At 41.7% G+C, this 12,359-nt stretch overlaps 1 protein-coding gene across 2 annotated transcripts in view; it reads left to right on the top strand.

The window, feature by feature from the left end:
• Window positions 1-12,359, top strand: part of lingo2 (leucine rich repeat and Ig domain containing 2) — a gene marked incomplete at its 3' end in the record, with an annotated part of 345,906 nt that overhangs the window by 288,923 nt on the left and 44,624 nt on the right. The window contains exon 1 of one of the 2 annotated variants that reach the window (XM_084041561.1): window positions 5,524-5,610. The exons of the other annotated variant lie outside the window; for it this stretch is intronic. Of the gene's footprint in view, window positions 1-5,523; window positions 5,611-12,359 lie in introns of those variants that run through there. 2 annotated transcript variants of the gene reach the window in all.

The raw sequence follows: 12,359 nt of genomic DNA, 5'->3' as shown, positions 1-12,359 counted from the left end.
ATACTAGATCTGTTCAGGCTAACATCTCAATACTACTCACACGCACACATAACACAGTTGAAGGCCCTTCATTACATGTAAGATAGAATGATTGGGGATTATGGCAGTAGAGGTAATGGAACCCATCTTATTGCCACCCCTCTCCTTGGCAATCTAGTCTTACTTAATTATGTGCAGGGGGGTGGGCTTGAGCCCTGCTTTAATTTGCCACTGTGCAGTGGGCAATTAATCAAGGGCCTCGCTAACTGACAGCCTTAATGGACACGCTTAGCTCCTCAGTGATTGTTTGCTAGCTGGCTGCTGTCTGTTCCTCTGGAGCGTGCAGGCTGGAAAACTCAGACAAGCATATCCATTTGAGTACTGTCGTACGAGGACATATCCGCCATAATGAACGGTCGTATGAGGGTGGGTTTGTGGCAGATGGAGCCCCCCCCCCCCCCCCCCCCCACACACACACACACACACACACACACACACACACACACACACACACACACACACACACACACACACAGTTGTAGGTACTATGTGGTAATGGCTCTGATAGAAACATCAGCCCTTGATTGCATGATGGTGACAGGTTTGTATCCAACTTGAGTGCTCTGAGTGCCACTGAAGGCATCATCGGACAGTTAAACAATGATTCCTTGCTTCAGGGTTTGTGTCTTCCCCCCCCCATATTTCTCATGTGGAGCCGAATGAAGTTTTTATGATTATAGAAAAGTAAAAAAAAAGGGAAGAAGAGATAAAGACATAGAAGCAAAGAGACCGTTGCATTTAAGGTTTTCAAACAATCCTCTGGCACTGAAGCTTTCTCTTGCACTCAGACATTGTGTGGCCGTTTCCCAGGGTGTTATGCAGTGACAGAATTGTGGCTACATTTACACCTGAAAGAAAAAGTGATCCCTGTTGGAGACCTATTGGCCTGACCATTCCAAAGATTTCTCACTCTTCAAGAAAACATTAGTACCAACAGCACTATGGTGTCAGAAAGTTTTGAATTATACAGGCTATGGACTTTTAAAAACACCAACAACTCCCATAGCTGTGATATAATCACGATAACATATATTTATCCTTTATTAGAATTGGCTTAAAGGACAACTTTGTTTTTTTACAACCAATGTTTATGTTTTAGATTGTAATTAAAGTAAATAAAAGATGAGTGTTAAAAATTTCAAATTTACTGCTTTCTATAGTTTTAGCAATTTTCACAATCTTTTTTACAGTGTTTTCACAGTGGGCGGGGGCATTCTGTCCGGTGGCTAAATATGTATTTTTAGCGGCGCTAGCCGCTCTATACCTTTAGGTATAGAGCGGATATTAGCCCTCTATGCCTGGCTTTTGCGTCAACGTTCTGATTGGTCAGGTGCGCCAACGTTCTGATTGGTCAGGTGCGTCAACGTTCTGATTGGTCAGGTGCGCCAAAGTTGTGATTGGTCACTATTCATGACATCACTATGATGTCATGAATATAGAATTCGATGTCTATATAAACGATGACAATGACTTCATCTTATTATTCATTTGGCTAAAGTCTCCGTCTAGGTAAGTTATTTAAAGTTAATATGACGAATAGAAAGAGAAAGATACAAGAACAGATGAAGGGTGAATGTATAGAAAGTCTGAGTTCGGGACCCAGTCATCCGTTATGACAGAATGGTTTGATAGAGACGATCGAGAATCCAAGAGTCCGTTAAGGTTCTGATTGGTCAGGCCCGTCAAGGTTCTGATTGGTCAGGCCCGTCAAGGTTCTGATTGGTCAGGCCCGTCAAGGTTGTGATTTGTCAGGCAAGGGGACTATTCATGACATCACTATGATGTCAAGGTTTATTTTTTATTTCCTCATGTTTTTTTTTGTATATATTTTTATTTGGCTAAAGTCTCCTTCTAGGTAAGTTATTTAAAGTTAGATCCTCAATTTAACTTTATCTGTCGTCGACGCTCTGATTGGTCAGACCCGTCAACAAAGTGATTGGTCAAGCTTCACATGACACATGGCTATAAACACATTATAAACACATATCGATGACATAATGTATTCAAAGGCGCCGCTACCTTCACACAGGGTGTGATTTTTTTAACACATTAACCCGGCGTTTTCTTTATTATTATTTACAGTAGCTCTTCTAGCCCCCAATAACTCACATCTGGCCATCTCAGACAGCAGAACCTTTTTTATAGTGTAAAAAAGGCATATTTAGCCACCGGACAGAATGCCCCCGCCCACTGTAAAAAATATCGCAAAAAATGCTAAAACTATAGAAAGCAGTAAATGAAAAAAAAAATACACTCATCATTTATTTACTTTAATTACAAGCTAAAATATAAACCTTGGTTGTAAAAAAACAAAGTTGTCCTTTAAGGGAGCCGGCGGGCGGACCTCTGATGTCACACTCATGTCACCATGGCTGAGCCATAACCATATAAGGAGTTCCCAATGCAGCTACGCCCAAATATGGAGTGTGTTGTCTAACCTCAATGTGTCGTCATGGTATCAGGCGCAAACAAATCAGTCAGCTCCATATATGGGCACAAAAGGGGGCATGCCCATATATGGGCATATACTGATGAAATCAGGGATCATCATACTGTATATGGGCATAAAAGGGACAAGGACTGACAGATACAGAGATCTCCATACAGTATAAGGTATCAGTCAGATCCGTGGTGCGACGTAGGTGTAAGGGCTGCGTAGCGGCCCGAACCTCTAGTTGCTTAAAAGTTCAATAGCTAAATGTGTAATGCATGCATACAAATATTGTAAACTCAGAAATGCTGATCATCGTCAGTCTCCATCACTTGTTCTTCAGCACAGCCCCTACAAGTGGCCACATGTGGCAAATTACAGAAAGCAGATGAAGATGAGTGACTACAATAAGAAACATAAAAACTTCCAGGCATGCCAGGCAGAGATGGGTACATTTTTACACTTTCAGCGTTAAATTAACACTCAGGCTTTTACCCTGTAGTAACAATACTGTATATAACTATACCCTATCAAGAATTTCATTGTTCACTTAACCTTTTAAACAACAGAGGGTTGGATAAGGGGATAGAGGTTGCTTAACTTGCCACTGATGAGTAGCATGATGTACAGTTAGTCACCTATAATGCATTGCTACAGGCAGAAACTGTGTATCTCCATATGTCAACTTTTTATGTTTTTTCGTAAATTAATGCCCTACTTCGGCATATAAGAGAGAAGAGTGAAATAGCAGATACAAGCTCACAAACCAGCTTGTGAAAGCCATGCTGAGTTCATTTGAGCTTGTCGATCAGCTACTTTCACTGACGATTTTGTTCCCCCCGACAGCAACTAACGACAACCTGTGTATAAATCAGACATTATAGAGCGTGGACAGAAATCAAACCGCAGATCAACATGAACTGAACTAAAAGTGGCAGGAGAGATCGACAGATAGACTAGAATATCACTCATATTTTTTCCATCTCAGCTCATCTTCAATATAATTAGGCCTACACCTCTTCTTTTGCTCTGCCTGGCAAGCGGCTGTTCTCTTCAATAGACATCAGTGGGTAGTAATTATTTGAAATCATCAGGACAGTTCTGCAGGCACTGTAAATATCTGACTACTTTATTATGTTTCATTTATTTAGAAGTTAAAAGTTTTTCTGGCTAGAAATACTCATTCGTTTTATTTTTTTATTTTTGCCCTGCGGTTGGCATGTGCTCTAGTGCTTGACCCTGTAGAAAGAGATGGATGCACGCTTATGGAATTACTGCCTGAAGCCGGAAGGCTATTGTTGTTTACTGTAACAAGTCACGCACAAGCCAATGGATTATTTTTACATTAATATTTTTTCCTTGAATAACAATGAGGGGAAGAATATGGCATAATATTCTGTGGCATCGCTGACTTTCTTTCTGCCCTCCAGGACTATAGATTGAGTCATCAGAATACTCTGTACTGGTTCTATTTACATGAAGAATACCCTTAACTGAGGTCAGGTGCTTTTCATTATAGCTCCTATATTGATTGTGGTTACTTCCCATTCTTTTCACTATATTGATTATAGATAATTTTCATTGTAGAAGAAGATGGGGTGGTGTTATTAAAAATAGTCCCTACCATATGTCCAGGAGGGAAATCAAAATGGCTTGTTTTTTCCCCCCCCTGCACATCAGAGACCCTAAATTATGAGTATAAAAAAATACTGGAAATGTATTTGTATGTACTGAAACTATAAATCAGTCCTTATAATCAGAATTCCTTTGTCTTTGATTGATTGATATTTTTATTGATCATGAATTAAAAACATATGTCACATCTGACCCACCATAATCAAAAGGATAACGCAAAAAAAGCTTACAGCTTGTTTCCATTGCGGTGGCCGTGATGTACTGTACAAGTAGTGCAAGGAATATACAGTACATAATTATAACGCTGCAATTGGATTGTAAACATAGATCTATCCGTGTAATGTTCTGCAAAATTATCCGTAAGTACTGGAGTGCTGAAGCAATCAAAATCTAAATAATTCTCAAATATAACAATGGCACAGTGTCCATAAAATGTCCGCTAAGTGACATCAGTTAATCAGAGAGAGACAGCAGCACACTGGCTCATGCTAATGAGTGTGACCGCACCCACTGAGAGACTGGTAGTGCCCCTATCAATGCTAGGGACCTTTACAGTCTCCCACCCAGGGAGTGGAGAGTGAGTAGCATTATTTCAAAGAGAGAGAGAGAGACTGTATCACGTTGAGGAGATGCCACCATAACTGAGAGTTCCACCATCCACTCCTCACTCCCACTGGTGTGGTCTCCCACCCAGAGAGAGGAGAGTGGGTGGGGAAGCCCCCGGGGTCACATGAGATATTGTGCTAGTACTGACCTTTAAACAGGGAATAAATGATAGTAATGGGGGAGGCTGTCCCCGAGGGTTAATGGACTTTGGCATGGCTTTCGAGCTGCTCACTGACGGATGTGGCAATGACTGCTGCTGCTGGTGAATGTCGGTTGCATGGTGACTTGGCAGGAATCCTATTGCTGTTGTCCAGTGGTGGAAAAAAGTACTCAAATATTTTACTTAAGTAAAAGTATCAATTCTGCAATGTAGAAGTACTCTGTTACAAGTAAAAGTCCGGAATTCAAAATTGACTTGAGTAAAAGTACAAAAGTATTGGTATAAAAAAAAAAGTACTTACAGTACCAAAAGTAAAAGTACTAAAAGGTTTGAAAAGAGCAGATCTACAAGCTCACAACATCGGCTATTTTCAAATAGCCTATGTATAATATAGCTGGGCTAAAGTGGTTAATGTATGTTTTATAACGTAATAATTTATACCTGCAAAAAGTAACTCAAGTTTTTGAATAATTGTAGTGGAGTAAAAGTACAATATTTGCCTCTGAGATGTAGTGGAGTAGAAGTAAAAGTATAGACAATTGGAAATACTCCAGTAAAGTAAAAGCACCTCAAAATTGTACTTAAGTACAGTACTTGAGTAAATGTACTTACAGTAGTTACTTTACACCACTGCTGTTGTCTTTCAGGAGGCAGAGCAGCGGTAAAGGCAGAGGAGATACTGTAGGTGGTTTGAAGATGGACACTATGCAGGGGTGGAGAATACTGAAACATTAATGAGGTGTTTACATCTTTCACTTATATAACATGCTGCCATATATTTCCATCTTCACAAATAATGCTTACTCGAGCACAATTGTGTGTAAGGGCTTAAAATACCCATGGAAAGCATCATTACTCAAGCACAGAGGTCAAATTAGTTCCTATCCACCACGGCATATGTAGTATGTGCATGAATAGATAGAATTTTATAGAAGATGTTATTCTGGGTTTGCAAAAAAATACCTCAAGTTCATATTGAGTTGCAACCAGTGAATCTGCAGCAACAGATGTTGACATGGTAGGAGCTCACATTTTGAAATGTTGCTCCCTGTCTGAAACAAACATAGCATAAAGGGAACGGTCAGATATTACAAAAGGAAAGGATTTTGGCTTGAAATGGCCATTTCTCATTTTCCTCTCTTTTTCTTTTTTCCGTTATACCATCTCCTGCTGCATCACTGCCCTTCTTTGTGGCACTGTCAGAACTGATACCAAAACAAAATGGATGTGTTTGAGATGCTCTCATATTCTGATATGTTTTTGTTGGGGCTTATTTTCCCGGCGGGAAGATAAATAGTCCAGATGTGTTTGTGCTTGTACAAGCAGTTTGCAGAGGCCGGTGCATTTGTCAAATGGAGCTGACACTGTCATGGAGCGGTGCTCATGGATCACTCGGTATACTGGAAGGAACACAGGGCTGGAACGGACTGAAGTTATTTTAAATGGAGATGCCACTCTCACATACCTTGAAATAGTGTCAGACCACCCTGCTATCTGCCAAACACAGACTGCATTATGCGTGCTATCAACCTCCCCTCCCTTGCGTGTGTGCGTGTGTGTGTGTGTGTGTGTGTGTGTGTGTGTGTGTGTGTGTGTGTGTGTGTGTGTGTGTGTGTGTGTGTGTGTGTGTGTGTGTGTGTGTGTGTGTGTGTGTGTGTGTGTGTGTGTGTGTGTGTGTGCGTGCGTGCGTGCGTGCGTGCGTGCGTGCGTGCGCGCGCGCGTGCGTGCATGCATGCTTTGACTGGCTCCAACCCATGGGGGGAAATGACGGAGCCAGGGGTGAATTACAGTGTCAGCAAAGTCACTTTCTCTTAGTTTTACACTTGGAGGATGTGAATCTCTTTCTTAATGTGGGTAAACTGAGGCTCTTTGCTAGCTTGAGAACACAGTTTAACTGTAGGGCCCAATTAAGAGCCAGAGTGAAAAATAGGAGCGGGGCCAAGAGGGGTTTAGGTTAGGCATATTGGTAGGTGGAGGTGGTGGGAGGTGGAAGGAAGGGTCGGTCTGTAGCAGTGTGCCTAATCCCACTCGAGGGTACAGTCAAAAAAGGCCCTAATTCTGAATCTATGCTGCAACTATGCACTAGACTGCAGCACAGCAGCCTAATCTTTCTCAAATGTTAAAGATATAGCTACAGTATTTCTATACTTACACAAAACTGTAAACCCTCAAGCTCCTACTGTACTTGCCACTGACTATTCTTAAGCTGTCGATAGAAGGACAGCAAAATTAGAGCAAAATTATGCAGTAAAACGTGAGATGTGTACAGTGGCTAGTGGCTACATCCCTGCTTTCCATTTCACCAGGCAAGGTATCACCATAGCTATCACTGTACATGTCTGTTCTCTGTCAGCTTGCCATCATCCAGTTGCTGTACCCCATCCACAGCTTGATGGGAAGCTTCCAGTGGTCAGTTCATTCCAGCCATCATGCCAGAGGCTAGTTGCAGTTAATTAAATCCAGAATTTGGTGGGAGGTAACATGCAGCCATCTTGGCCTGTCCAATGGTCCAGGAGTCCAGGAGTGATGCATTTCCTTGGAATGGCACAGACAAACTGTTTAGGAAGACAAGAGGCAACATAGCGTCAAATTGAACAAGGGGTGTCTTTAGGCTAGAACATGCTGGGGGTTGGCAGACTACTCAAGCAACTTATATTGGCTATCTTGAGTGTCTAATGACTACTTTGTGAATGCCTTACATCGTTAGTAGTATCTGGACATTCCACATGGCTGACATGAGCGATATTCAAATTTAGTTTACAGGGAGGAAAAAACATTGCATAAGCTAATAGAAAAGTGGTTAAGGACTACCCCCTGAGACAAAACAAAATTCGTAACAGACCTATGAATTGACCGATCACAAACCTCCTTAAACCTACCATGGACCAACCACAGACTTCTGTTAGAGATTCTAGATCAAGATGGCAAGAGAAAATGGTCTAAATGACTCTGAAAGAAGGTGCATTATTTTGGCACAGATGGCAGGAGCTTCACTCACAAAGACTGCTCACACTGGCTAGTGTTTCAATAGGATTATTGACATCTGCATTTAGATATATGGGACATAGACTGATTGATTGATTGATTGATGTACTTTATTTAGTAAGACATGAGAACAGTACATGGCAGTACATAACAGTACATGGAAGTACAAATTCGCAATACAAGGTCTACTAAACTGGATAGCTCAGTTAAGCACGTAGCTTGTTTAAGATGAGATCCCCATGCACACAAATCATGTTGACATATAAGAGACAGACAGATATACACACTACTATACAGAATGTCATACAATCAGTTTACAGGTTACTGGTATGAAGTATGAAGGGTGAAAAATATGTACAAAAAAGAAAGAGAGGGGGGGGGGGGGTAGGTTAGGTTAGGACATGGGGTAGGTTAGGACTTGGACAGGGGCCATTTTTGAATTGCAGCCTCCTGAAGGTGTATCTTTAGGGCATTTTTGAAAGTAAGTAGGGTTTTACACTCCTTTACTCCTTTTGGTAGGGCATTCCACATTTTAGATGAATAGCATGAGAAAGAGTTCATTCCCTTTGTTGTGCCAAATCTGGGTTGAACATGGTTTGTGGAGCTGCCTCTGGTGTTATGATCATGGACTTGATTAACATTTTGGAAGTATTTTGACAAATACAGGGGGATCCCAATGTTGTGGTGTATCTTAAAGACCAGGCCCATAGCAAGTTGCTGTACTCTGTCCTCAACCCTAAGCCATCCAAGCCTAGCAAAATGGGCATGGGTTAGATGGGCTTTGTAATTGAGGCCAAGAAGTAGCCTTACAAGTTTGTTTTGGGATGTTTGGAGCCTTGTTTTTAGGGCCTTGGAGGTGTTGTGATACCACGAGGTGCATGCATAATCATAATGACCTTGTATGAGGGCCCCTACAAGAATCTTCAGAGTATTCTTACTGACTTTACGAACAAGCCTCCACATCCTCCGTGTTATTTTGTGGACCTTTTTGATCGTCTTTTCAGCGTTTTTGTCACCTGAGAGGTTTGCCTCCAAGATGGAACCCAGGTAGGTAATTTCCTCCTTGGGGAACATCAGTATGTAGACATAATAATAATACAACAATAATAATAATAATGATAAAATAAAGCACTTATTGAAATCAAGTTACAAGTGCTTTACATAAAGAGATGAATCAAATTGTGGTCGAAAGCTCACAATCGATGACCATGATGCTTGCGCATCAGTGTGATGTGTAATGAAAAACACAAGTGCAACTCTTCTTCGGGTGATTGAGAAACTATTGTCACAAGGATGTACGAGTATACATCCACTGTGAAGGAAGAAAATGGTGCAGGATGTGATCAGAACAGTCCATTGCTAACTACATAGAGAGGGATGTTATGGTAGGGTTGCAGTGCATAAAGCCCTCATTACTCTTGCTGGGGTTTTTTAACCTGGCTTTTTAAAGCGCTCTAAGAATGCCACAGATAAAGGCACATTTGAGAGTTCACCGGTGCAAAACCCATAGGCTCTGGTCTACAGAGATGTGGGGGGAAAAAAGTGATATGGTAAGATGAGTCATCCTTAATCATATTCTCCACAAGTGGGCGAGTGCATGTGTGGTGTACAGTACACCAACGGCATTCACATACAGTATGGCCTGAATGCTTCATCCCTATAGTGAAGGGGTCCGGAGGCTAAGCTGTGTGTGTGTGTGTGTGTGTGTGTGTGTGTGTGTGTGTGTGTGTGTGTGTGTGTGTGTGTGTGTGTGTGTGTGTGTGTGTGTGTGTGTGTGTGTGTGTGTGTGTGTGTGTGTGTGTGTGTGTGTGTGTGTGTGCGTGCGTGCGTGCGTGCGTGCGTGCGTGCGTGCGTGCGCGTGTGTGTGTTTGCGTGCAGCATTTTCCTGGCATCAGTTCACATTCACAACCCAATTAAACGCTTATTTTGAAGCGACGTGTTAGCGCTTTCCAACGCCATCATCAACAATTTCCATATGAAATGCAGAACAATTATTAGGATTGTTAGATTACGATTGACTCACATATGCCTGCTGACCTCGTTGAATCCCACTAGAGCCCCTTGGCTTCCCTGCTGTCTATCTCCATAAACGCAAAATACAAAGGAGAAGGGACTCCACCAGAAGAAGCAAAATCACACCTCTTAAATTGAACACTTCAAGTCTCACCTACTGTTGTCACCTACAGTACAATGACACTTTGAAATGAGTGATGCTTGGGCCCATAGGCTTCCACAACAAAGGTTTTCTTTTTTTGTCCCTCTCGTGTCGATGTGACACAGTGAGTGTGGGGTCATGCGTGGATGACTACATTTCTCGGTGGCATTTCTATGGCGCAATCTTCTCTGCCACGGCTGATGGATTCACATTGAGCCAGGCCTCTAGGACAGGCAGATTGAGAGTCATTTTATCTGGGCTTATATTACAATATGAGACCTGGCATCTCAGGCTCAACATTTAGAGTGCTGGAAAGTGGTAGACTATAAAGTGTTGCGTCAACTTCAACCAGAAAGGGGCGCTCAGTGGAGCACAGATCTCCACCAGAAGATACGCCCCAATAATAGTACCTATGGTTTGATTTGTACATACAAGTACAAATCAATAATAATATTGTGAGTTCGCAGGTCTGCTATTTTCGGTGTGCAACACCGGCGTACAAGCAAGTATAACTCAGGCTTTACACACACTCTCTCTCTCTCTCTCTCTCTCTCTCTCTCTCTCTCTAAAAATATATATTTTAAATGCACAGATTATCATCAACTGTACTGTCCCAGGGTCTGATGCAATAGAGTTGCATGATTGCAACCGACAGTGCAGCTCACATGTGCACATGCACGCACGGGTGAAAACACACCTTCGCCCACCTGGAAGTATGGGGTTTAAGTGGTTAAATGAAAGACTCTCATCACTTAGAGTGACCCCTCAGAATGTCACAACAATCTAGCTGATTGGTTCTACTGATTAGTAATGGCTACTTCGCCCTACGACTGTCACTCACTGAAAGTAACGTACTGTAGGTTGTGGGGGTTGGTTCAGAACCTTGCCTTGTTATTCACCCAATTATACCAAAGAATCCCTTAGCTTTTGGAGTCATGAGTAGCACTTGTGTGCAAGCATGTGCTTGTGAATATTTTTTATGTAATTAATTGCAAGCACATTAAGCTTAGATGCCATCCCACCACCATATCGCAAACGATTTTTTTTACAGGCTCATTTGAACAGGGAAATCCCTTTGAGAACAGAGCTGTCTTTTACAAGATCACCCAGTGCAATGAATACGGTTGCAGAAAATACAACAGTGTGCCAAAATATATTTCAGGGGGGGGCAAAAAACAAACACATCAAAGTAGTCTAAAGAAACACAACTCAGCAATCACTAACAAACAGGAAACCTCCTCAGGCGGCCCTTTCATCATCGCTGACTTGAACCCAGCGATGTGAGAGAACCCGGTTTTCACATGGTAATTTGACAGACACGTGCAGGGTAGGCAAGAGGCACATTGAGTTCTACGTTATCATTAGAGGGATGAAAATAATGAGTACAGCAATGGACAACCAATGTGTCCTGAATGTCAATGTGCTCCAGGGTTTGATTTGCTGGGCGGATCCGTGCCTCTGCTTTTGATATCCCCCTTTGGTAATACATTTTTTATCGCTGGTGGGGGTCATGTTTTATCCCTGTTTCTGGTCAGACTGAATTAAATACATGCATTTCCTTTTGGGAAATGTTGACTGTCTGATATGCATGGATTAAAGTTCTCAGTCACCAAGACTGATTTCAGTCATTTGGATTCCATAGAAGCCAGCATGTCTCCTATGGAAGCATGTTGCGCAGCAAAAATAGCCGATCTACAAGCTCTCAATGCGTCTGCGACGCATTGAGACCTCGTAGAAAGGCTATTTTCGGTTATTTTAAGATTAGAGCATTCGAAGTGGTCAAACTAGCAATATGTTCGGAAGCATCTTCCATCATATCTTATTCGTCTCGGATATTTCATATAAAAGCAAAGGTTAAAGCCTGAATCTGTGATTTCTTCACATGGTTGGCAGTATATAGAACAGCAGGAACAATATTACTAAAGCATCCCAATTTTACATATTGTATTCATTGTTTAGGAATCGGCGCTAGTGTGTGTGTGGGGGATCCTTTCACACTGTTTCACAAATCGCACATTAGGACATTTTCAGTCGTGAGATTAAATGTTACTTTAATCCATGGATATGTGTGATAATAATATTACAATTTAGTTATTTTCATTGTACAGTATGTGCACATTAACATACATACCTATTTAGGACAAATGTTCTACATTGCACATGTTGCGATGCAAAGCGTTGTGAGCTTGTAGATAGGCTAATTTAGCTTGTATGAAAAAGGTATACAAGACAATGAGAGTACAAGAAAATGTATCCCCCACCTTGACGTGCTCCCTTATTGTAAGGGGCTTACATATCTGTGCTCCCAGACATTCTGTATGCATGCACAACTGAGCTCTAAATCCAAT

This window comes from Gymnoscopelus microlampas (genome assembly GCF_963454915.1).
Source record: "Gymnoscopelus microlampas genome assembly, chromosome: 18".
NCBI classification, from domain to species: domain Eukaryota; kingdom Metazoa; phylum Chordata; class Actinopteri; order Myctophiformes; family Myctophidae; genus Gymnoscopelus; species Gymnoscopelus microlampas.
Note: the sequence above shows the minus strand (reverse complement) of the source record. Positions and strands in the feature narration are given on the sequence as shown.